Below are 27,274 nucleotides of genomic sequence, written 5' to 3'. Positions count from 1 at the left end.
AAGCATCTAAGAAAGTGCTGGACATCATTGGTCATCAGGGAAATGCAAATCAAAACAAACCTGAGATTCCACCTCACAACAACCAGAATGTCTAAGATCAAAAATTCAGATGACAGCAGATGCTGGTGAGAAGAAAGAGGATGAGAAGAAAGAGGAACACTTCTCCACTGTTGGTGGGGTTGTAAACTGGTACATCCTCTCTGGAAATCAGTCTGGCGATTCCTCAGAATATCGGAAATAGTACTACCTGAAGACCCAGTTATTCCACTTCTTGGCATATACACCAGAGAAGCTCCAACATACTGCAAAGACACATGCACCACAATGTTCATAGCATCCTTATTTATAATAGCCAGAAGCTGGAAAGAACCCAGATATCCTTCTGTAGATGAATGGATACACATTTGTGGTATATTTACACAATGGCCTACTACCCAACTATCAGAAACAATGACTTTATGAAATTCTTAAGAAAATGGGTGCATCTAGAGAATATCATCCTGAGTGAGATAGCCCAGTCACAAAAGAACAGACATAATATGCAGTCACTGATAATTGGATACTAACCACAGAAAGCTCTAAACACCCCCAAAACAACTCACATACTATATGAAGTTCAAGAAAAAGGCCAAAAAAAAGAAAAAAAAATAAGAAAATGAAAAACCATTATGCTTAATCTTTACACATCAAGAAAACTTTGACTATTTCCAGGTTACATCTTGTTTTACATGTACTCTATGCTCATTGTAACTAGTAAGATTTTAATGCATACCATCTAAACTTAAAAAAAAAATCAAGTACCGACAAAAATGTATTCCTATACTTTTATGCCAAAATGCTTAAAATCTGTACATTTATCTTTGTTTTTTAAAATAGTTGTTTAATTAACAAAAAATAAAAGGTTGGTGTTTTACTCCATGGGAATTTTGGAGAGTTTGGTTGTTTGATAATGTTGTTATCTTCCCATGAGGTTGCAACCCCTTTTATATCCTTAGGTCCTTTCTTTAGCAACCTCATTGGGATCCCAGAGCTCAGACTGATGGTTAGCTGCAAAAATGTTCAGTTGTATCTATGTGACTCTAGCATGGTCCCTGATGGAGCATCTCCGTCTGGTTTCTGCCAGTAAGTACTTTTTGGGACCAGCTATAGTGCTTGGATTAAGTGACTGCTTATGTGTTGCATCCTCAGGTGAAGTGGCTTCTGGGTAATCTTTTCTTCAATCCCTGTTCCTCTATTAGATTGCATTTCCTCCCATAAGAGTTTTGTTCTCTTTCCTAAGAAGGACAGAGGCATCTCCATTTTGGCTTTCCTTCTTTTTCAGCTTCATAATGTTTGTGAATTGTTTCTTGGGTATTGGGTATTCCAAGCTTTCTGGGATTAGTATCTGCTTATCAGTGAGTGATAAACATACCATGTGTGTTCTTTTGTGACTGGGTTACTTCACTCAGGATGATAGTCCCTAGTTCCATCCATTTGCCTACTTACCAGTCAGAGCATACCATAGGTTCTTTTTGTAATTGGGTTACCTCACTCAGAGTGATATTTTCTAGATCCATCCATTTTCTCAAGAATTTCATGAAGTCATTGTTTCTAATAGCTGAGTAGTAAATTCATTGTGTAAATGTACCACACTTTCTGAATCCATTCATCTGTTGATAGACATCTGGGTCCTTTCCAGCTTCTGGCTATTATAAATAAGACTGCTATAAACATGGTGGAGCATGTGTCCTCATTATATGTTGGAGAATCTTTGGAGTGGAATATCTGGGTTTTCAGGTAGTAGTATGGCCAATTTTCTGAGGAACAACCAGACTGATTTCCAGAGTGGTTGTACCAGCTTACAACCCCACCAATAGTGGAGGAGTGTTCCTCTTTCTCCACATTCTCGCCAGCATCTGCTGTCACCTGAGTTTTTTACCTAATGGCTAACTATCTTTCACATTTTATGTATCATTCCTCAGTTATTTATATTTCTTCTTTGAGGCATACTCAGAACAAAAGATTGTATCTTCATTGCAGTGTTATTGTGTTTTTATTGTTTGTTTGTTTCAGTATAAAAACATTTTTTACTAATGCCCAGGTCAATGAAACTATAAGTAATAAATTGGGACTTATGAATAACATCTAAAAATATTGTATCTTCATTGCAGTGTTATTGGGTTTTTTTTTTGTTTGTTTCAGTATAAAAACATTATTTACTAAGGCCCAGGTCAATGAAACTATAAGTAATAAATTGGGACTTATGAATAACATCTAAAAAGCTTATGTACAGATATAATATGTAAAATATGAAGTCTTATGTACTGCATAATTAAAGGCAGTTTTGTAACCCTCTCTCATGCTGCCTATAGAAATCTTATAATACATGATTTTGAGGGTGTATCAAGATTATGATAATTTTCTCATCCATACATAGAATCCTCTTGGTTTTTTTGTTTGTTTGTTTATTGATCTCATTTTTCTACATTGCTTCTGTCTTTGGACTCATAGACAAAAAAATACCTTTGTTCAGACTGAAGTGGTGCAGCCTTTATGTTCCACCTTAGCAGATTCACACTTTCTAGTTGTATGTTTACATTTTAATTGAGTTGGCTTTTTCTACAGAATGAAAGATGGAGGTAATTTACAATTATCTGTAAGTGGACATTCATATGTATATAGAAGGACCTGTCTCTTCTTCATTTTGTCCCTATATCAAAAAATTTTCTGTCTATAGATGACTGGACCTGCAGAGCTCTATCTTTGGCTCACTGTCATCTGTGCCTTCTACCTGTGCAGTGCTTCTTTTTCTATTGCTTTTCTATAGGATGCCTTGATACCAACTATCCTGACACTTCTAGCTTGGTTGGGTTACAGATTAATTCAACTAACTGGCATCTTTTTATATACTATATGAATTTCAGTATTGTTTTTGATAGTTCAGAAATAACATGGCTGGTATTGTGGTTGAAGTGCATTGAATATATAGATAAGTTTTTCATTTTCCAGCATTAATTATTTGCATAATTATCATTTTGCTGTCTGTGCCTACTTCAGTTTCCTTCACCAATGTTTCACAATTCTCACTATATTGTGCTTTGATTCCAAGGTGAAACTTATTAAAAATAATATTTTTTAGTATTGACTTAGGGTTTCATTTTTGTACATGAACGTATATAAGCTTTAAACAGTCATAATTGGATGTGTGCCTTGGTAGTTATATACCTTTTATCTAAGTTTAAAATTGGATTGTAAACTGATTTATATATAAATCAGAAACTCATTTAATAAAGATTCACAAAAATTTCATGAGGAAAACTAAATATATCTATAGCAGTGAAGAGTCAGGTAAACTGATAGAATCAGGAAGGAAATCTGTATAAAAAGAAATAAAATAAAGTATTCAGAAGCCTGGCTTTAAGAATACCCATTACTGGAAAGAGACACTATGGCCAAGGCATAAAAGACAGCATTTAATTGGGGCTGGCTTACAAAGCACTAGACATTCAGTCCATTATCATTAAGGCAGGAAGCATGGCAATGTCTATGCAGATATGGTACTGGACATAGAGGTGAGAGTTCAACATGTCGATCCACAGGCAACCAGAATGAGACTGGCATCTTCGGCAGCTAGGAGGAGGCTTTCTTCTACAGTGGGATGGAGCCTGAGCATAGGAGGAGACTTCTAAAGCCCAAATAATTCCGTAATACAGGGCACATCTCCTAACAGCACCACTCCTTATGGACCAAGCATATTCAAACCACCACAGCCTCCAATATCCAAAAATCTCTTCCAAATATCCACAGTTGTAAAGATACTCTCATAGGAGATCAAAAGAACATGATAGGGGGTTTACTCACCACATTTGTAACGGTGTGAGATTGAAGATGACAGAAAAATTTAATGCATTGAGAACTGGTTAATATGTGATGTGATGCAAAATTACATAGCACACTGGAAGAAGACTGGGGCATGGGGAGATGTGCTCCTTCCTAGTTCTCCCAAGCCATGGCACTTCCCAGCACATTCCTGTTGGGGGTTTGCTGCTTTGCCTAGCTGTGTTTTCTTGCTGGCCTTAGCTTTCAGGCTTCAACAGGAGAGTCTCACACTGGAGCCAGTAAAAATTTGAAGTCTGAGGCAGAACCTTGGTCTTTGCTGCTGCCTATAGATGGGACTGACAGGTCTGGCCTCTACACACACACACACACACACACACACACACTCACACACACACACTCACACACACACTCACACACACTCACACACACACTCACACACACACACACACTCACACACACACTCACACACACACACACACACACACACACACACACCTGCCTTTAAGGTTCTATCTGATAGGCAAGATGCAACCCTAAGCTGCAACCTGACTCTACTACAAGAAAAAGTTCTATAAGGCAAATGCTACCAAAGAGGGGGTTCTTAATGCAGCAGAAGTCACCTCTACAATAAGGTGCAGCTCTTTAGACCCTGTGCCCAGCAGGAGCAGGCTCCTAGCAACCAGGTGACAGGACACCTGCCAAAGGCAGACCTGCTGTTTAATCTAGACCCAGTAACTGCCATGGAACACTTTCTCAAATTGGTCTTCCTACACACTCTGAACAACTCGGCTGCCTCCTCCTCCACTGTGACCTGCGTGTGTGACCTTGTGAGAAAGGAGCCTATGTCTTCTGGCAGGGAGCCCCCAAGAGCACCATACTCACCCTGAGGGAAAACAGATGGATTGAGATGGATGTGACCACCCTCCTTCAGCCCCTGGTGGCCTCAAGAGGAGCATTTACATGTCCTTCAATTTTACATTAACAAAAGACCAGGCCCCAGAGGACAGCGTGGTTAGGGTGCCTCTCTCAGTGCCACCCTCGCTCTTCCTGCATCTCAAAGACACGAGTTCTCAGTCTGACCATACATTGCAGTCCCTGCAGTCCACCTGGAAGCCTACACAGCCTCCCAGCCGGGGCAGTACGGCTGCCCATCCTGTGAAAGGAGTTTACAGAGGTGGAAAGATCTCCCCAGCACCATCGAGGGCAGAAAGCCATCTATACAGAAGCCAAGGGGCCACTCCCAACAGCATCCTTCATTCTCAGTGAATACTTCAAACAGTTTCTTTTTCCCCCAAACGAGTGTGAACTCCATGACTTCAGACTTGAGTTTTAGTTAGCTCAAAAGATACAACTGGATTGTGTCTCCTCATACACACAACCTGACTATATGTACAGTAAAGGGGACTGTCCCAGGATGGTCAGGCATCTGTACGGCTCCCCTGTGCACACCATGGTCCAGAACACCATCTATGAGAAGCTGGACTCCTCAGTGCCATAGACCAAGGGAAATTATAGAATAAAAAAAAAACAAAAAAAAAAATATATCTTTACTGCAGAGAAACCAAGCTACAGTCTCATATGAAATGTGTCTATTAGAACACTATATAGTTTTGTTTGCATAGTTACATACTTTCTGCTTAGACAATAGGAAGCTAGTTCTGCAGATTACTACATGATGAGATTAAACCATTGGTATATGACCTGTTCTGTTTCAGTGTCTGTTGAAGAACCCACTGCTGATGTGCTACTCACTGTCCAAAGCCACAGAGGCCTTGGCCTTGAATGGATCTGCAGAGTTTTTGCCCAGATATTTAGAAAACCAGTTTTTGTTGGCACCCTCACATGCCACTCTGCTCACAGGTAGGACTGTCTTGTTACTGTGCTGGTTTAAAAATATTTATGATATGCATATTTAATGGTGATTTGTACATTAAATAATATGTCACATAAGGGGAAGACACAGGTTCAGTATGTGTGAATACCCCCTGTAAAACTAAAAAAAAATCATAAGCTAGTCTCTGCTCCCAAGATAAAGATACAGTGTGTGTGTGTGTGTGTGTGTGTGTATATATATATATATATATATGGCTGTTAACGGTAGAAAGAAATTTATTTTCAAAATGTTTAAGACGAAGAGGATTCTGCTTCAGTAGTTGGCATGTGCATAAGATTTAGGCTGACAGGAAGAACATTTACCTTATCTATTCCTGAAATATGTAAGATAAAAATAGATGAAACATTGTCATAAGGAGAAGAAATTTCAACATCTATTGCTTAACTGAAGGTTTCCTTAAATATGAGACACAAAAAATTTAAAAGATGAGGATTCAAAAGAATATGCTATATGAACATTAACTAGAGTAAATGCTGGTATCAGTGTACTAATTCTAAGAACAATGATCTTTTAAGCAAAGGACATACTTTGTAAAAGACCTAATACCAGAAGTATCAGTAAGTGCTCAATTTCATTAAATCATAAGTGGACCTGCCTCAAGAGCATTGCTTTAGAATATATAAAATAATTATCACAGAGAATAAGTGAACCTCTTAAGAACAGCTTCTTACTGGCTACTGTTCTTTACATCTCAGATTCTAAAATCACAGAAATGCATTTGAAGGTCTTATATTATGGAAGTATTGCTATTTATATAATTAGTCCAATAACACCCTACATGTTTAAAATATTTTCATTGATATTTACATTTTTATTATTTATGTTTTGTGTATATATATATATATATATATATATATATATATATATATATATATATATGTGCATGGTCTTTCAGAAATACACACACAGGATCTAGCATACAACTTCTGGGAGTTCACTCTTTCCTTTTGCCACGTAGGTCTCAAGGATTGGTGGCAAGCATCTTTACTTGTTGAGCCATCTTGAGAATTTCCCAGTTATACTATATTCTTGTGCTTTGTTAAAGCTTTCAACTAATTTTGTTTATTGAGAAGAGAGGTGGTACAGCCAGACAGATTGTAAACTTGACCTTGGTCTATAGCTGAGGATGGTCTTTAGGTCTTTCTCTCTCTAATTTCAGTTTTGCGCTGACATACCCAGTTTAGTTGGTTTAGATTCAGTTTATAAAGCTTTTCATATTCAAGTTTTGTATTGTTTTTCAGAATCTCTCTTTGTTGGGTTGTTTTATCTTAAAAATACCATAGTTAACTCACCCATACTGTTCATCTGTTCTATGTCAGGGTAAGTAGACTGTTGAAGAAATGTGTACTGTCTGGAGTCCTAGTCTGAAATCCCCTGTACTTGATTTTTGATGGTCAAGCAGTGCACCGTGTTTCACCACATGAGCATAAGGAGAATCTATGCTATTTTAGGTTTATCTTCAGTTAGAAAGTTTTCTGTACAATGAATATGTAAACAGTGTTTGTACTACAGGGAGCTCTTACTGAACACTAAATTTGTACAGACTACAGACTGTGCTGAATGTATACATATTTGCTCTGAAGGCTTTTAGTATTTTTTCAACCTAAGGCACAGGGAACATCCAAATACATGTGGCATGCCTGGTATACCTCTCACAGTGTACATGAGCACACACCTCTATTGTCATGTTGTATCTGAGACACTCAGCCAAATTATAACTGCCTCCCTGTCTGGAATGGCTGCTTGCACTAATGTGTCCACAAGAAGTCTGAGATTCTTCTGAGGATTGTCTGAGACAATGCCAAGGTTTCTAGTCTGAGAATGACTGAGTGTCTGACAATAGACCCTCCCTCCCCCGGGCAGCTCTATAACTACATTTTCATGCATCTTCCTGTTATTTCTTTGCTGGAGCTAGCTTCAGAAATACACCTGGTATGTATTCAGGCTTCATATCTGCAGGATGCAACCTTCAATGCCAAGTCTCGCTCCATGTGACTTTCCTACCTAGAAACAGGAAGTTCACTGTTCTACTAAGCTTCTGTCTTCCTGGAGCCAGAGTATTTGCTTACCTTGCTTGTTATTTTCCTTATTCTCTGTAATGTACTAGGTTTTATTTTCTGTTCAGACAAATTCCAGTTCTTACCCACTCTTCCTTCCATAACAAGTTCCAAGTTTATTGTTTCCCATCCATTAAAAATAAAACAATTGCTGAGTGTCCATATGCCACCACCTTGGACCTGAACTTGAGTTTTTACCATTATGTGTTTTACTGTTCAATTTTCTTGTTTGGTCTTCTTTTTCACCCAATGCCTTTATTTTTTCTCCATTTGGTTTGTGTGTGTGTGTGTGTGTGTGTGTGTGTTCACTTGTAGGGATCATTCATTTTATTTGTATATACTCAGATCCTCACTAGTCTTAATCTGTTGTTTATATTGCTGTTGGTATTGTGTATTCTACCCATCACATGCACACACACAGTGCTCGACATTTAGTTTACTGTGCTCTAGTGTGACAGGTTTCTTTCATTTACCGCTCTCTTCCTCATTTATTCTTTTTTCCCATAATCTTCTGTTATTTCCTCTTTTTGAATATCTATGACTGAGGAGAAAATACCTTACATTAGATACTTTGGAGGCTCACACTGACATAGGCCTATTCGTGTGGAGTATCTGTGAGGTAGCTCAGTGAGGTGGCTGTTGCGATTCTTAGCAAATACAATATTTTCTATTTTTTTATTTTTGCTTTGAGGTTGGTTTTTGTTTTACTTTTGCTTTTGTTTGAAAATATGGATTTGAGTAGAGGAAATGGCAATTATAGATAAATTTTCTATATTCTCCACAGGTATGTTTAACAATATTTTCTTTTCCTTTTCTTAGGAATTATTTTAATTCCAGCAGGTGCAATTGGCAATTTTCTGGGAGGTTTCATTGTTTCCAAGTTGAAGATGTCTTGTAAAACCCAAATGAAATTTATAATGATAACATCTATTGTATCGTTTCTGCTGTTAATGTTAAACATCTTTGTAAAGTGTGAAAGAGTGAAATTTGCTGGAATCAACAGCGATTACGAAGGGTAAGTATAAGTTTGTACACTAGATTTAAAATCATAACTGAAGGCATATCTTTCAAGCTAGTAATCTAGTAACCTTATTATAGAATAACTCTTAGAATTATTAAACATGAAATATATATATATATATATATATATATATATATATATATATATATATATATATATATATGAAGCATTGACTAGTGATTTATGAGCAAAACCAGAACTTTGAGTTAGAATATGTAGCAAGTGCAAAATGTTACTAGAAACTGTGTGAAGTGATTTGACTTTGTATTCTCAAACTGGTCTATCTTCTTATAAACATCAAAGAAAATATTTAAAGGACACTTGAGAACCCACATAGACATTTTAGATTAAATCTGCAAAGTTAAAAAGGCTTGGCATTAATTATTATGAAATATTGTGTAGTATCAATGACACTTAAATCCAAAAAATTAAGCAAGTGAAATGATAAAAAAAAATAATAGCACTTTAATCTACAATGGGGTCACATTTCACAAACTACTATCCAATAAATGCTATGGCACTGTCCAAAGAGATATAAAACTTCACAAATGTGTCCATAAGGGTTAGAGGAAGATGATGAATCTGTATACATAGTAATAATACACATATTTATAACTCAAATATGATACATTTATAAAAAACATACAAACTAAAAGCCTTTTCTGTGCAAAAGCTTTTGTTAACCTGGTGAAATGAGTATATTACACAATAGAGCAATGCTTGGGAACAGAAAACCCAGAGAGCCTGGAGGTGGGTCGTTAATGGCATGACAACTAACAGATTCCCCAAACACAAAAGTACTAAGACTTATTTCCTCCTTCACGCCAGCGAGAAATAAATGGAAACATCCAATTTCTATCAATTTGCTTGCCAATTAAAAATATAAGATGTCTAAATAAGCTGCCCAAGTATCTAAGTTGAGCAAAACGTTTATGAATAAAGTAAAAGCTTGCTCATTTAAATTAATGCCTAAGCAACATACTGTAAGCACTCCTATACTTGAATGATAAATGTTATAGATGTCATTTCTCTACAAATTCATGTGAAAAGCATTTGTAATCCTCAGAATAACTTTCTAAAATACAAATGTTTAAAATTGTATCAAACCTTAAAAAAAAAGCCAAGCACTGACAAAAATAAATTTGTATACATTTATGCAAAAAATTTTTAAATTTTTTTCTTTTATCTTTGTTTTTTAAAATAAAGTTAAAAAAAGGAAATAAAAATAATGAAAAATTATGTTTTAAAATAAATTTATTTATTTATTTATTTTATATATATATATATATATTGTTGTTGTTGAACTTCACAGAGTCTGTGAGTTGTTTCTGGGGTGTTCAGAGCTTTCTGAGGTTAGTATCCCATTATCAGTGACTGCATATTATGTCTTTTCTTCTGGGTTAATAAATTTAATTAAGAGAAGATATCATTTCTCCCTCAAAGACTCTCTCTCTCTCTCTCTCTCTCTCTCTCTCTCTCTCTCTCTCTCTCTCTCTCCATATATATACACATATATTATATATGTGTGTGTGTGTAACCACAGGCATTGAGTTAAGAATATACTCTATCCCAAAATAAATCAATAAAACCATGTTGGAGAACTGAAATGCAAGACATAAAAATGTATGGTGATGCCAAATAAGTATGGTGGTATTGTCTTAACTACAAATCTTCATAAGATTCAGGACATCTAAGATATGCATTATGAATACATAGAAACTTAATGTATATAAAGCAGACATTCCAACCTGAGAAGAATGTTTCAAAAATATATCCCCTGAAAATGTATATATCCAACTGGAAACCTCATTTGGCACAGCTTTAACTAATTCTCCAGTACTCAAGATATCTATAGATGTAGAATAAATCTTCTCATGACATAAGAAACTGGACTGCTGAATGATGACAATTATGTATGTTCTACTTACAACATTTCACAATTTAGTCCCTAAAACACTGATTTTATCATCTTTAATAGCAACCTCCTATAAGACATGTCAAATACATATATTGCTGGCTCCCATCCTTGCAATTTTTAATATGAAAAATATGAGAATGTTAAGTTCACAAGCAATGTGTTATGCTTTTAGCACAAGGGACACATTGCACACTAGTAGTATGAAGAGATTGATTTAGAATCTGTGAGCAAGGCAGACTTTTTCAGTATCATGGAAGTTGCTATAGGTCCTCTGACATATAGATTTTTGCTTTGTTTTGTTTTCATTATTATGAACCAGTTAATTTCCCAATAGGAACAAAGTAGTAGAAATGAAAAAAGAAATACAAAAAAATGAAATGTAATGAAAATACAAGAAAGGAATACTTCTTTTAGAATTTTAATTTTATGTGAATGCATGAGTATGTTCATATGTGGGTGACTGAAACCAGAAGATGATTTCAGACTCAAAAGAGCTGGAACTGCAGGTGTACTGTAATTCAATACAGTACAGGAATAAGACTTTAGGTTCCCGGAAACTGAGCTTTGGTTCTACAAAGAAGAGCAACACATGCACTTAAGTAGTGAGCCATTTCTCCAGACCCCCTAAAATTATTGTACTACAACACTGCTTCTTTGAAAAAAAATAAATCACTGTCTGTCCTTCAACTGAAGAACCATTACAGTAGACACTATGAAGTCACTAAAGGCCAGGTAGAAAAAACTAAATGCAGTTATGTTGAATTAATCATGTAATAATTATGAAAAAGATAATATTATTAGTTGCGGTTCCAGAAAGCAAATGAAAAGAATTTTCCAAGAATAAATTTAATTGAAGAAGTACATTACTGCAGTGAAAAATTTAACGTATTTTATTATAATCATGATTAATAACTTACATATTTAAGTAGGTAGCAAAGAGAACTTTGAATATTTCAAAATCCAAAGAAATTATAAATGCTTAAGGTGATAAATATGCTAAAATTTACTCAGTGTTGCACATTATGTTCAGGTATTCAACCAAGCATTATCAGGAAAATCAGATTAACAGATAAACATCAATAGATACATCATACTAAACAAGTTAAAAATGACATGGATATTCTTAATGCAAACAGAAATTAACAACTCAATAAAGTTAAGCATCTGTTGCTTCCTAAGATGATGAAATGTTCTACAGCACATGGGAAATTAAGGGCAAGAGATGGCCATTAGTTGGAGGTCCACCTTGGCTATATAGTGACATTAGGTTGGGCTATAGGGAAAGAATCTTTCACACAAGAGAAAAAGAAGCAGAAAAAGAGGAGGGAAGGTAGAATACAATAAAGGAAAACAAAAGAGAGAGAAAGAGAGTGAAAGAGATAGAAGAAAGAAAGAAAGAAAAAAAGAAAGAAAGAAAGAAAGAAAGAAAGAAAAAGAGAGGGAGGAAGAAGTAGAGGGAAAAGAAGTCCATTTTACCGGCTGAAGATTCTGCTTCTTAATATGACTCTAATGACAATTTCACTCTAGCATATAAAATCAAGTGGCACATTTTAAAGATTTTGTGTTTGAATATTCACTTACATATATGTATGTTACCACATTCATGCCTGATACTTGCAGAGACCATAAGAGGGCAGAAGATTCCCTGTTGTTGGAATTGCAGGGGGCTCTATGAGCTTCCATGATGATACTGGGAATGGAGTTTTGGTCCTCTGGAAGAGCAGGAAGTGCTCTCAAGTGCTACATCATCTTTCCAGGACCGTCATGCATTACACTCTTAAATATGTATTTATTATGCTTTTATACCTTAGTAAATATGTTAAAATATTTCAATAAGCATACTTGTAAAATTTATTCATAGCTTAATGTATTCATTATGCATTAAATTTAAATGAGGGTATTTTAATTTTATTTAATCTCAATTAACAGAACAGGTACCTTTGGAAACCTCACAGCTCCATGCAATGCACACTGTGGTTGCGAAAGTAACATCTATTCTTCTGTATGTGGAAGAGATGAGACTGAATATTTCTCTCCCTGCTTTGCAGGATGCCTTAATTCTAAACACATAAACTACGAAAAGGTAAATGTTCTTATGCTTCTTCCTCTCCAATAACATGCTCAAATTTGCAGATAGTGACTAGATAAGACTTCTACCTCACTCTAGAATTTTGATTTTATATTTTTTATATTTTTTTATTTCAACAACATGGAAAGAAACCCTACTTTATCTTTTCAGCATTCCTTTTCAGCAGCACGCACGAACATTGAACATAACCTTCCACACACTAAAGGGGTTGCCAGTGTTGTCCTGTGAGCCATCTTTCCTTCAAAATTGTCTTCTGATTAGATTCAAAATGCACACAGTAGCTCAGATGTGGATGTTATTTTTAAGTGTGTGGCGAGGTGGTTGAATACAGTGCCCCACTGCTGAGCTATATTCACAGTCCCTGGTTCTTTGTGCACCAGATCTTATCATAAATATAAGAGGCTTTCACAAAACTTATCTGACATTCTAGAAAACTGAGAGCTATAGAAAACTCATAGGAATTAGAGAAATATGATTTTACTGAGTTGTTTCTGATTTCTGTTGTAAAGAACTACCCACCAGCTCTATTAAAACAGAATATAGTTTCACACCTTTCAATATAAACATGATTTTTTTTTTATTTCTTAGACTGCTATGACCACCCAGATTTTTTTTCTAGCACTTCACCTGTTGTAGAGAACAATTACAAATCTACTTGTCTAAGGTCATGGTTTCTTTTTTACCATTTTGTGTGTATAAATGTTTTTAATCATGTATGCACGTGGGCATGTGAAACACATGTGCACAAGTATGAGAGAATTTGATACTAAAAATGAAGGACTGGTCAGAGGACAATCTCTGAATACATTCTCTAAGATAAACCCATCTTGATCTTTGAGGCAATCTTTCACAGGTTTTGAGTTCCTCCAAGTAGGCCAGAATGCCTGGCCCCAATAGTCCCAGAGATCCACACATTCGTGTTTTTGCAGCAGTGAGGTTAAAAGTACATAACCACTCTAGGATGTCTATGTAGGTGTTGGGGATAAAAACCCAATCCCCTGTCCTCGGCATTTAGTAAACACAGCTGTAAATGTCCACCATGCTACAATACATCAGATGCATGTGTAATGCGAGGGTAAGCACAGGATCATTACTGAACTACTTTCCTGTGTGTGGAACCCTGTCTAGCGACATTCATCTCATAAAATCCTTTATAATTATTTTATATTTCTACAAGAAAATTAATTCATAATGCACATCAAATATAAAAAAAAATTTCCACAATATTGTTCCACATCATGGAGGATAGCATTTAGCTGTTTAAAAAGAAAATTTTTCAGTGAAGTATGAAGCTGCCAGAAGTTGTATAGAAAGACAGTAATATTAGATGAAAGCAATAGCATTTAAGTCAAATTAACAAAAACAAAGACTGTGGTTAGAAAAATTTGATACGAATGCAACTTAAGATTGTATAGACTCAGCATTAACTTCAAATGGGAAAGAACTAAAACAACAGAATATTTTTGAACAACAAAGGAGAAACAATGCCTGTACAAAAACAAAAAATATACATTTTTTTTTTCAAATTAGTAATCTGCACTTGGGTCTTTTTGAGACCATAATTTATGCTTCTAAAAATGCTCACATATATTTTACATATTAATATATGTATTTGGGCTTTTCTTTACTATCTTGCCCCTTTGACTAGTTCTTCTTGCTAGTAGTCTTGGCTTTGAGTATAAGATAACAAGGTTGACAACTTCTATCAGGAGTTTTTGTTTATCAGAGACCTCATTCTCATCATCAATGAAGGAGCTAATTTACTTCATCCAAAACATTAAGGAATCTCTTAGGTGACAAAAGATAGTGACAGCTTTTTTTCATAGTTAATAGAGTATTGCAAAGCAGAAAATGTATCTCAGATTGGACAGAAAATGAAAGACAATAAATGGACTTTTTATTTTCCACTTGAATTTGTAATTTAATCCTAGAAAAGAAGTAGGTATGGAAATTCTACACACAAAATAGATATTGCAAGGCATACAAACATAAAGCAAATTGTAGAAGATTCTAATGAGAGAGATATGGTAGATACAAGAAACTATTAGTGTGTTTTTATTAATCAAAATATTTATTTACCTAAGATATATTATGGATATTTTAAAATAAATTGTGGTTTTCCTTGGGATAGCCCAAAGATTAATATGCTTTTTTTTAATAAACAGAAAGGACATATTAGAATCTCTTTCACCTGAAATATTCTTAAACCATTAGTCCCGACTTTGTATAGTTTCTAACATCTTACTTATTCACTTAATTTAGTGTGCATGTGCATGAAAGTATGTGTGTGTACTCTAGAAGTTGGTCGTAAATGTCTTCCTCAGTTGCTCTCTGTCTTAAACCTTGAGACAGGGTCTCACTGAATCTGGAGCTCATCCCTTTGGTTAGGCTGGATGGCCAGTTATCTTCTTATTTTCCCAACCCAGAGTTAGGGGAATAGCTTCCTATGTGCATCGGCTATTAAACTTTGGTTCCTCTTGGTGCATGGCAAGCAGTCTGTGGAGTGAGCTCTTTCCCAAGCTCTGTTTGTTAATACTTTTTATTTTTGTAGGCTCTCATACATTTTATTTTTTAATTTTTTAAATAGAAAATAACTTTTTATACAATATATAATGAGTAGAGTTCTTCCTATTCCACCCCTACTAGATTCTTTCTATACCGATACCCCTTGAAACCTGCAACCTTTTCTTTTATTATTAAAAATCAGAATAATAGTAATACTAATGTTGGTGATGATGATGATGATGATGGTGATGATGATGATGATGATGATTCTTTTAAAACCAGAGTAAGACAAAACTAAGAAAAGAAAAAGAGCTGCAAAAAGAGCATTAAAAATATAGATTCTAAGAGACACACATTTAATATTCACAAAAATCCCTGAAAAATAAAATTGAAATCTATACTTTATAAGCAAATTATTTGTAGTTAGTAAATAAACAAGTAAAAAAAACATTGTGAGACAAACCAACATACAAATAGATGGACAAATGAATGAACAGACAGACAGACAGACAAGAGACAGAGAGATAGATAGATATTATGTCAGAATTTGTTTTGTACTGTTCAACAATTGATAGACATGCAACCTGCACCTGAAAGTCATGTGAGTTCCAAGCAGACATGGTTGGAGAAAACTGTCATTTTGTTTACCAATGACTGTCAAGTGGAGATCACTTCTGTGTTTCCTGTGTCTACTTCCCCTCTCATACCTGTTGAAGTCAGGCCAAGGCCTGTCCACACCACCATAGGCTGTAAGGTCACATGCACATCTGTTCTGTGTGTCTAAAAGGCCTTGTATCCTTGGTGTTCTCCATACCCTCTAGTTCTGAAAACTCTTTCCTCCTCCTCTTCTGAAGAGTTCTCGGGAGATTCAACCATCCCAAGTTTCTGACTCTCAGTCTAACCTCTGTGATTCTATGGAGTGTAGCTTCCTCACCATTAACTTAAAGGAAATTATGCATGTATAAATGAATTAGTAACATATTTATCTTTTTGTGGTCTGCATTATTTAATGCAGGATTACATTTTTTCTAGTTCCATTCATTTAGATGCAATTTTCTTCTTCCTTCTCCTCTTCCTCCGTCTCCTCCTCTCCCTCCTCCTCCTCTCCCTCCTCCTCCTCATTCTTCTTTTCTTCGTCCTCCTCCTTGTCCTCCTGTCTGCCCTCTGCCTTCTCCTCAGCTGAGTAATATTCCATTGTGTAAAAGTAACATGACACTATATACTCTTTCTATTGATCTGTTGATGAACATTTATCTGTCCCGCGCTATCGACCCACCAGCAAGAACGCACGCGGGGCACCAGGATCCTTCTGCAGCAAAGCATTTATTGCATCTTGAAGAGGAAGACCACGAGGCCCCACTAGCTGTCCCTTATATAGTCCCCAAGGCTGTGTGTCCATGCCTAATTGGTCGCTTACTTATGATCTCACTGGCACGCCCTGGGGTGGGCAAAGACTTGGCGTGAACACACTCTTGCACATGCGCACACTGTTTGTTCACAGGGAGGGGCCAGGCTGCCGCAACGGAAGTTAGTGCCATCTTGTGATGGCAAATGCTATTGCGGCTCTCCACATTTATCCTGTTCCCATTTTCTGGCTCTTTTGAATAGATAATCGATGAACGTTGTTGACCATGAGTCTCTGTAGTAGGATGTAGATTCATTTAGGTAAATTCTAGATATTTGTATAACTGGATTTCATGATGGATCTATTTAGAGGTTCTTCAGAAACTACCCAATGGATTTCCAAAGTGGCTGTAGAAGTTTGCAGTCCTACCTGCTTATATATTTTAAATAATATACACTACTACTGTTCTATTTTTGCACATTTTCTACAAATTTTATGCTTTCTCATGGTATTATTTTCTTTCTGCCTGAAGAATTTCTCCATTGTTTCTGAGAACTTTAAATTGGATGCTAGGTTTTCCACACCAAATTAAAAGACACAATTTTAGACTTTCTTTTACTTTTTAAAAATTTTTCTTTTAGTTTTTTTTCTTACACTGCAGATTTTATCCCCCTTCCTGTCCACCCTCTGACTTCTCCACATCCCATAACTCCTCTATTCCCTCATCTTCATGAGAATCTTCCCACCTCATCTCCACCCTACCCCTAGACCTCTCTACTCACTGGGACTCCTGGTCTCTTGAGGGTTAGGTGCACCTTCTCTGACTGAAGCCAGACCCAGCAGTCCTCTGTTGTGTATGTGTTGGGGGACTCATATCAGCTGGTGTGTGCTGCCTGGTGGGTGTTTCATCAAGAGATCTCTGGGGCAAAGTTAACTGAGACTGCTGTCCTTCTGCAGGACCAATCTCCTCCTTAGCTTCTTCAACCACTGGGTTCAGCAACTTCTGTCCATTGATTGGGTATAAATATCTCCATCTGACTCTTTGAGATAAAAGTTGGGTCTTTCAGAGGGCAGTCATGACAGGTCCCATTTGTGAGCACTTCATGGCCTCAGTAATTAGGTCAAGCCTTGGGGCCTCCCTCTGAGCTGGATTACACTTTGGACTCTGAACCTTTTTTTCCTCAGGCTCTTCTCCATTTTTGTCCCTGCAGGTCTTTCAGAGAGGAACAATTATGAGTCAGAGATTTAACTGTGGGATGCCATCCTCTCTCTCACTTGATGTCCTGTCTGTCTAAAGGAGATGACTCTAAAAGTACCTTCTCCCCACTGTAGGGCATTTCATCCAAGGTCCCTCCAATTGGGTCCTGAGAGTCTCTCACCTCCCAGATCTCTGATACATTCTGCAGCCCCATCCTGACTCCTACCTCCCAGGGTTTCCTGTTTCCATTCTTTCTGCTGGCTCTCAGGGCTTCAATCCTTTTCCCCTACGAAATACCTGATAATATTACCCTCTTGTACCTGGTTCCCTACTCACCAAGGTTCCTCCCACTCTCACCCCCATTCCTGTGATTGCCTTTTTCTCCCTCCCAGGTGGGATCTGGGCATATTCATCTGGGCCCTTGGGCTTGCCAAACTTTTTGATTTCTGTGGACTGTATCTTGGGTATTCTGCACTTGTTTTGGCTAATATCCACTTATTAGTGAATACATACTGTGTGTATCCTTTTAGTTCTGAGTTACCCCACTCAGGACATTTTCTAGTTCTATCCTTTTCCTGGAAAAGCTCAGAATGTCCTCATTTTTAATAGCTGAGTCATATTCCATTGAGCAAATGAACCGCATTTTCTGTACCCATTTTTCTCTTGTGGGACATCTGGGTTGTTTGCAGCTTCTGGCTATCACAAACAAAACCACTATGAACACAGTGGAACACATCCCTCTGTGGCCTGGTAGGGCATGTTTTGGGTATATTCCTAAGATTGGTATAGCTGGGTCTTTTGGTAAATCTACTTCCAATTTTCTATGGAACTTTGATTGATTTCCAGAGTGGTTGTACCAGTTTACAATCTCATCAGCAGTGAGGCAGTCTAACAGGTGCTATCACCTGAGGTTTTGATTTTAGCCATTCTGATTTTGTGACAAATACCCAAGAAAAAGAATAGGAAAATACAAAGACTTATTTTTGCTCATGCTTTTACATGTTTAGTCCCTTGTAGCTGGCTGCATTAGTTTTAAGTCTTACAGGGGTGTGGGGGGGACAGTTGAGTGTGCCTGCACTAACTGACAACTTGCACTTTTGTTTCTTTCTGTACCCTTCATACTAGGCATCAGTTCTCCCATCCAAGTCCACTAACTAACCTCTGGAACTGACCTCATATATACACAAGCCAAACTGATAATCAAAAGTCACCATCACAGACCTCTCTGCATTGTTATCTTCTGTTTATCTTCAGATGCATTTGGAATTTCCTCATTGTTTGGTGCTCCGTGTAGTTTTACTTAGCCTGGATATAATTTCTGCTTTATTGGTCAGTTGATTGATTGATTGACTGACTGACTGACTGATTAGTTTTTGAGATTCGCCATACATCTTGAGTCCGGATAGATATCTGGTATTTGTTATCTTATCCCTGCCAAGCAAATTAGCAATGCATTTGTGCCTTTAAATAATCTTGTCATAACCTCCCAATTCTAAGTTAAAAATCCAAGACATAGCATGACTTAGTTGTATAGAAAGAAATCAGTGTACAGGTCTGTGATGGTTTATGTATGCTTAGCCCAGGGAGTGGCACTATTAGTATGTGTGTCATTGTATGGGCTTAAGATCCTCATCCTAGCTGTCTAGAAGTCAGTCATACACAAGCAGCCTTCAGATGGGAGAACTCTTTCCATGTTACTCTGCCTGGCCTCACTCTAACTTTGGCATTCTATTCTAATCTTCTAGCGTGTTCTCATCCTCTGGTTCTTTCTGTATTCACCTGGACCTGTATATTTGAAATCGTCCTAGTAAAAACTTTCATACACACACACACACACACACACACACACACACACACACACACACACACACCTCTTCTTCTATGTCTTGCTTTGCTCTCTGCTCTCTAAAGAGGTGGGAGTATTTTATCTCTGACTCATTAATTCAAATATTTCTCTGATTCATCACTTTGTCTGCCTCTTAATTAGATGCAATCATTTAGGATTAAAAATGTATACCAAAGGCTTCTCTGTATTATAGCCAGAGAAAAAAGAAGTGTGTGGTGTGTGTCTACTGCAGCCAGATCACACAGACCTAGGACTTTGGATATTATCCCTCGCCAGAGCAACCACGTTGCTGGATTAAAATTTCTCCACAATGTTCCCATACACAGAATACAAATGTCTAGCAATATCAGTCATATGCACTCTTTGTTCTCTTCACTCCTGTTTCTCACATACTGTTTCCTTTAAAAAAACTCCATCCACCATATCAAATAAGATTTTACTGTATTTGTTGTTTGTCTTAATTTTAAGCCCATTTTTACTTGTTATTTTGAACTGCTTATAAATAACATTAAGTTATAAATATCACACATGAAAAAGTTTGCCTATCTGCAGTTTCTAACTCTTCTCTTATTTATGTTTTATTTCTGAGGTGTTGTTATATGTATGACATATTGTTATGTCTCATTAATGAATTATTCCTTCTTCACACACATTCCTTTTTGTGACTGGTAACTAGTCTGTCTTCAAATATATTTTTAATGATTTTATATTCTTAATGTTAATGCTGACTTTGTTTTTACAATTATATCTGATTCATTTTCCATGTGTTCGTATCTTCTTGTTTGATGTGTAATAGCTATTTCTTCTCTTACCTAAAACTTGCACATATCTTTAAATTGTAATTTCAGCTCCTAAATTAATATTTAGTATATTTGATGTAGAAAATTTTGATCAAGTTTCATTTTATTGGTGTTATTAATTTTTCAAGTAAAATATCATTAACTAAAATTAAAGAAAAATTACGCACATTGATTAAGTTAGCCACTCAACCGAAGACTTGCCTAGTCCCAAATTCTTTTTTATTATTGGTATTAAATATAATTTGCTGCTTCATTTCAATTGCATTTTTATAAACACTGTTCATCAATATCTTATAACTGGTTTGTGAAATGATATGATTTTCCAAACTCTTCTCAGCTGTAATTTACCATTATCTACATGGTTTTCTACGTGTGTGAAAGAAGCCAAAATGATATTTTTACTTCTTCCTTTCTGATTTGTATCTCATTGGTTTCTTTTTCTTGTCTAATTTCTCTGGCCAGGACTTCCAGTACTATACTGAATAGGTAGGGGGAGAGTTGTCAGCCTTGCCAAGTCCGTGGTTTTAGTGGGATTGCTTCGATTTGACTTCGTTTAGTTTGATGTTGGCTACTGGTTTGCCGTATATTGCTTTTACTATGTTTAAGTATGGCCTTGGATTCCTGATCTTTCTAAGACTTTTAACATGAAGGGGTGTTAAATTTTGTCAAATGCTTTCTCAGCATCTATTAAGATGTTTCTTTTTCTTTGAGTTTGTTTATATGGTAAATTCCATTGATGAATTTTCATATATTGAATCATCACTGGATCCCTGGAATGAAGCCTACTTGATTATGTTGATTGATCATTTTGATGTATTCTAGCATTTGGTTTGCAAGAATTTTATTTGGTATTTTTGCGTCAGTGTTAATGAGAGAGATTGTTCTGAAGTTCTCTTTCCTTGTAGCTTCATTCTGTGTTTTAGGAATAAGAATAATTGTGGCTTCAAAGAAAGAGTTGGGTAGTGTTCCATCTGTCTCTATTTTGTGGAATATTTTGGAGAGTATTGGTATTAGGTCATCAATGAATGTCTGATAGAATTTTGCACTGAATCAACCTATTCCTGGGCTTTTTTTGTTTGGGTGGCTTTTGATGACTGCTTCTATTTTTATAGGTGTTATAGAATAGTTTAGATGGTTCATCTGATCCTAATTTATCCGTCTAGAAATTTTCCCACTTTCTCCAGATTTGCCAGATTTGTTGAGTATAGGTTTTTTTTTTGAAGTAGGATCTAATGATTTCTTGAATTTCCTCAGTTTCTGTTGTTATGTCTCCACTTTTCTTTCTGATTTTGTTAATTTGGATACTCTCTTTGTGCCCTCTAGTTAGTCTGGCTAAGGGTTTATTAATCTTATTAATTGTCTCAAAGAACAAGATCCTGGTTTTGTTGATTCTTTGTATGCTTTTCGTTTGCTTGATTGTTTGTTTGTTTGTTTGTTTGTACTTGGTTGATATCTGCTCTGAGTGTGATTATTTCCTGCTGTCTACTTCTTTTGGGTGTATCTGCTTCTTTTTTGTTCTAGAGTTTTCAGCTGTTCTGTCAAGCTGCTAGGGTATGCTCTGTCCAGTTTCTTTTTGAAGGCACTAAGAGCTATGAGTCTTCATCTAAGTACTGCTTTCATTGCATCCCATACATTTGGGTATGTTATGTTTTCATTTCCATTAAATTCTAAAAAAATCCTTAATTTAATTTTTTATTTCATCTTCGACCATGCTAACATTGAGTAGAGCATTGTTCAGTTTCCATGTGTATGTGGGCTTTTTGATGTCTTTGTTCTTATTAATAACCAGAATTAGTCCATGGTGATCTGATAGAATGCATGGGAGTATTTCAATGTCTTATATATGTTGAGGCCTGTTTTGAGACTAATTATATGGACAATTTTGGAAAAGGTGCCATGAGGTGCTGAGAAGAAGGTATATTCTTTTGTTTTAGGATGAAATGTTTTTTATATGTCTGTTAATTCCAATTTGTTCATAACCTCTACTAGTTTCGCTGTGTCTCTGTTCAGTTTCTGCTTCCATGATCTGTCTATTGATGAGAGTGGGGTATTGATGTCTCCAACTATTGTGTGTGCTGCAAAATATGTTTTGAGCTCTAGTAAAGTTTCTTTTATGAATGTAGGTGCTCCTATACTCGGAGCATAGATGTTTAGGATTGAGAGATTATCTTGATACATATCCTTCCTTATCTTTCTTGATAACTTTTGGTTGAAAATCTGTCAGATTTGATATTAGAATGGCTATTGCAGCTTGTTTCTTGGAGCAATATGCTTGGAAGTTTTTTTTTTCTCCAGGCTTTTGCTCAGATGGAGTGTCTGTCTTTGTCTCTGAGATGAGTTTCCTGTATGCAGCAAAATCCTGGATCCTGTTTACATATCTATGCTGATGGTCTATGTCTCTTTATTGGGAAGTTGAGTTCATTTATGTTAACAGATGTTAATGAATAGTGATTATTGTTTCCTGTTATTTTTGTTTTTAGAGGTAAAATTATATTTTTGTGTCTTTCTTCTTTTGGTTTTCTTGATTAGGTTTTTTTTTTTTTTTTTTTTTTTTTTTTGCTTTTTCTAGGGATGTAGTTTCTCTCTTTGTTTTGGGTTTTCCATCTATTATCCTTTGTAGGGCTAGATTTGTTGTCAGATATTGTGTAAACTTAATTTTGTCCTGAAATATCTTAGTCTCTCCATCTATGGTAATTGAGAGTTTTGCAGGGTATAGTAACCTGGGCTGACATATTTGTTCACTTAGAGTCTGCATGGTGTCTGTCCAGGATCTTCTAGCTTTCACTGTCTCTGTTGAGAAGTTGGGTGTAACACTGATTGGTCTTCCTTTATATGTTACATGTCCTTGTTCCCTTACTTCTTTTAGTATATTTTCTTGAACATTTGGTGTTTTGACTATTATGTGTAAGTGAATTTCTTTTCTGGTCCAATCTATTTGGAGTTCTGTAGGCTTCTTTTACGCTCATGGTCATCTCATTCTTAAGGGTAGGGAAGTTTTCTTCTACAGTTTTGTTGAAGATATTTACTGTGTCTCTTAGTTGATATTTTTTGTCCTCTTCTATAACTATTATCCTTAGGTTTGCTCTTCTCATTGTGTCCTGGATCTCCTGAACATTTTGGGTTAGGAGCTTTTTGGTTTTTGCATCTTCTCTGATTGTTTTGTCTATGTTTTTAATGTTGTATTCAGCCCCTGAGATTCTCTCTTCCATCTCTTATAGTCTGTTGGAGATGCTTGCATCTGTGACTCCTGATTTCTTTTTTAGGTTTTCCTTCTCCAGGGTTGTCTCTTTTTGTGTTTTCTTTATTATTTCTATTTTTATTTTCAATTCTTTCATCTCTTCGCTTGTGTTTTCCTATAGTTCTTTGAGTTCTTTGAGTGGTTTTCATGTTTCTTCTTTAAAAGCTTTTATTTGTTTATGGTTCTCCTCCGTACTTGTTTAAAGGAGTTATTTATGGTGTTCTCAAAGATCTCCATCATCACTTTGAGGTATGATTTCAGGTCTGACTCTTCTTTTTCTGGAGTATTTGGCAATCCACTGGTTGCTGTGGTGGGAGAGCTGTGTTCTGATGTTACCAGGTTGTATTGGTTTCCATTGTTTAAGTTCTTTTGTTTTCCTCTTGCCATCTTGTTGTCTGTGGTTATATGTGGTCTTGTTGTCAGTGACTAGTACCTGTCTCTCCCATGTATCTGAGGGCCCAAGGGCTCAGGAAGAAAATTGCTTTTGTTTTTGACTTTTTGTGGGTGAGCAGTAAGTTCTGGTGGTAAGTACTCAGTTGTCTCTGTGGGCTCAGGTGGGGAACTCTAGTGAGGCTTCTCTGGGACCTTGGCCCCTTTGCCCACTGGTCCTGAAAACTAGTGGTGGAGATCTGGCTCTTTCTCCAGGACAAAACAGACTCTTTTCTAGTGAGTATAGCAGTCTCTAACTCACTGAGAACTCACAGTGTGCCCTCCCTGGGTCTTTGTGTCAGGTTCACCTCTGGTCCAGGTGTATAAGTGCTCGTGGAGCTGATACTTCAGAACTGCCTTTTCCAGGCAGATCACGATTCTCTCTGACACAGTCCTGGGCACTGCCTCTAAGCACTGGGTTTGTACCGCAGGTTACCTGCTGGTCTAGGTGGAAGAGCTCATTGATTTCAGGTTAGCCAGCAAAGCCCTTCTGGGCCAGCAGATTCAGATACTCCCTTACTGTGGGCTGGAAAGGAACTTTTGCCACAAGTACCATCTCCAAGCACTGTCTGTTTCTGGGTGCTCACGCTGCAGCCTCCCCAGGTCTGTACCCCAGGTTATCTGCTGGCCCAAGTGTCAGGGTGCCTGGGAGTACAACCTTTCCCAGCAGATCTGGGTACTCCCTTACTGTGTGCCTGAAAGGAACCTTTGCCACAAGCACTACCACCAAGCACTCTCTGTGTTCTGGGTCCTCAGTGCACAATCTCACTAAGTCTGTGCTCCAGGTGACTTGCTGGTCTCAGTGGCAGAGCACCTGGGCATCTGGTCCAGGAGCACAACCTTTCTGGGCGGATCCGGGTACTCTCTTACTGTGGGGCCAGAAAGGCCATATATTATTTTTAATAGCTCCTAATTTATATTAGTGCACAATAATAATAAATTTAACCTAAGTTGACTACTATTTCCTACATTTGTAGGATTCTTCCTTATTTACAACGATTATTCATTTACAATCACCTTCACAAAAAGTAATTCACTGACTGACAACAGTCTCTGATTTTGCAATTAACATTTCATTTCAAAATAATGTATGACAGGTTAGTATGAGAGTATAATTAAAACCATGAGTTATTATCTGGGTGTGGTTACACATGCCTTTAATCCCAGTGAGACCTTGTCTAAGTTATGTTGAAAGGATGAAAAAATAGCATTCTTTAGGGAATAGCATACCAGCTAGTTATTAATGGTCAGCCTGAATGTTATATATTTAAGTAATATTATACAGATTAAACTAGTATGGATCAATAATTAATAAAAAAGTGGCTATGATATTGAAAGAGAGACAAATAGCAGGATTTGGAGAGAGTAAGAGAATAAGAAACTGATATATTTATATTTTAATCTAAAAAGATATTTAAATAATAATGAAAACTAGCACTCTTTCTTTGTATATTAACTAAACCTTAAATTTTATGTTAATAAGTATTTTCTCAAGGCTGCATCTGAAATTCTGTTTTTTATTGTCATTTTTAATAGACATTCTACAATTGTTCTTGCATTAAACATGGACTGGCAAATGCAGATTCTGAAAAAGATCCCATTGATGCCATTGATGGAAAATGTAATACCAGGTGTTATGCATTACCTTTGTTTTTTGCTTTTTTCTTCTCCTCAATTGCCTTTTCTAGTTCATCTAGTATACCAATCACCTTGATTATTCTCCGGTAAGTATGTAATTATATTTATTATATATTTAGTACATAAAAGGATGCGTTTAGAAATAGTTTAGATTTTTCACAGCAAAAGATTTGTTTTAAAGTAGTAAATAAAGAATTTTATTGTTCAAAGTCATGTATATGTGTAATTTTTACATTTACATGTTTATTAGCATAATTTGTATGCATGTTAACTTTAAACTAAGTTAATTTAAAACTGACTTACTGGAAGATTACAAGATGGCTCAGTTAGTTTCAATTTATTATTCTGAAATGACCCAACCTTGTTCATTCATGTTTGTCCAGATTATGTTAAGCTCACCTAACCCTAGTTTGTACTCTCAAAAAAATAATAAAAGAGCATCATTCTAAACTTATTCTGTCAAATGTTTAACAAGTATCTGTGGCCAAATTATCCTATAAAGACTGACCAACATGGGGGAGAACAATAGCTTACTTTTGACATGTTCTCATGTAGTTGTGGAGTGAATATAGAAACAGAAATTGTGGAATATCCCAGCAAATATATAATCCTATTTGGTGGAAAATAAGAAGAAACTAGAAAGGAGGAAACATAGGGGAGAGTTTGGTAATAACACAAAATATGCATAATGAACGTGTCTACAAAACATGAGAAAAATGATGACATAGGTGTTCTGGTTTTGTTCAATGATGTCTTAATCCAAGTGCTTGTTGATTTTGATGCAAACGGTCTTCTTGTACAACACAAGCTGGCCTCAAACCTGTGACCCTTCTGACTAACCCTCTCTAGGGCATGGGTTGCAGTTAGACTCACATATTAATAGGGTAGTTTGATGACAGTGTGTAAACTAGAGATAAATGTACAAAGTAAAGAGAATAAAGATAGTGAAATAGTGGCACTTAGAGGTAATTTGATAAGTATTTGGTAGTTTGACAAACATTTGTGTTAAAAAGGTGATGAGATATGGAGACATCTAAGATCAATTTCAGACTTCCCATTTGGGCAACTCAAAGAATAATTCCATGAACTAAAATATAAACTCAAAGAAGAGACATAGAAAAGAACCCATTGCTAGACCCAGCCTAATTTCATCCGGACTGACAGCCTGCCTTCAGGTTGCTGGGCACTCAGAAAAAAACACAGGAAGTCTGTCACTGGAGCACAAGGTAGAGTCCACACCCCCTCCCCACAGTCTATCCCTAGAGAGGCTGCCTGGAACTTTCAGGGTGCAGCTGGCAGTGCTGCCTGGAAATAGACACTTCAGAACCAAGGTCAGAGCCAGCCCAGTTGCACCAGGACTGGGCACTTCCATTGGAACTCACAGCCTACACAGAGAGTCGAACACCCAGGAACATTCTTCTCCTTCTAAACAGCATGGGCCTACAGACTCACAGGAGAGACAAGCTCCAGTGAGAGA

The 27,274-nt window shown here is 36.5% G+C and overlaps 2 pseudogenes across 2 annotated transcripts in view; both read left to right on the top strand.

Annotated features, from left to right (window-relative positions):
- Positions 1-3,988: 3,988 nt before the first annotated feature.
- On the top strand, positions 3,989-5,317 carry LOC308433216 (growth/differentiation factor 9-like; annotated as a pseudogene). The gene is made up of 2 exons: positions 3,989-4,166; positions 4,303-5,317. The product of its transcript is annotated as a growth/differentiation factor 9-like (transcript).
- Positions 5,318-7,534: 2,217 nt separating this feature from the next.
- LOC308433269 (eukaryotic initiation factor 4A-II-like) overlaps positions 7,535-27,274 on the top strand; it is a 39,201-nt pseudogene continuing 19,461 nt past the window's right edge. The window contains exons 1-3 of the transcript in view: positions 7,535-7,645; positions 8,742-8,785; positions 12,639-12,792. The product of the transcript in view is annotated as a eukaryotic initiation factor 4A-II-like (transcript). The remainder of the gene's footprint in view (positions 7,646-8,741; positions 8,786-12,638; positions 12,793-27,274) is intronic.

This window comes from Micromys minutus, assembly GCF_963924665.1.
Source record: "Micromys minutus genome assembly, chromosome: 19".
Lineage (NCBI taxonomy): Eukaryota > Metazoa > Chordata > Mammalia > Rodentia > Muridae > Micromys > Micromys minutus.
This window is presented reverse-complemented; position numbering and strand designations above follow the sequence as displayed.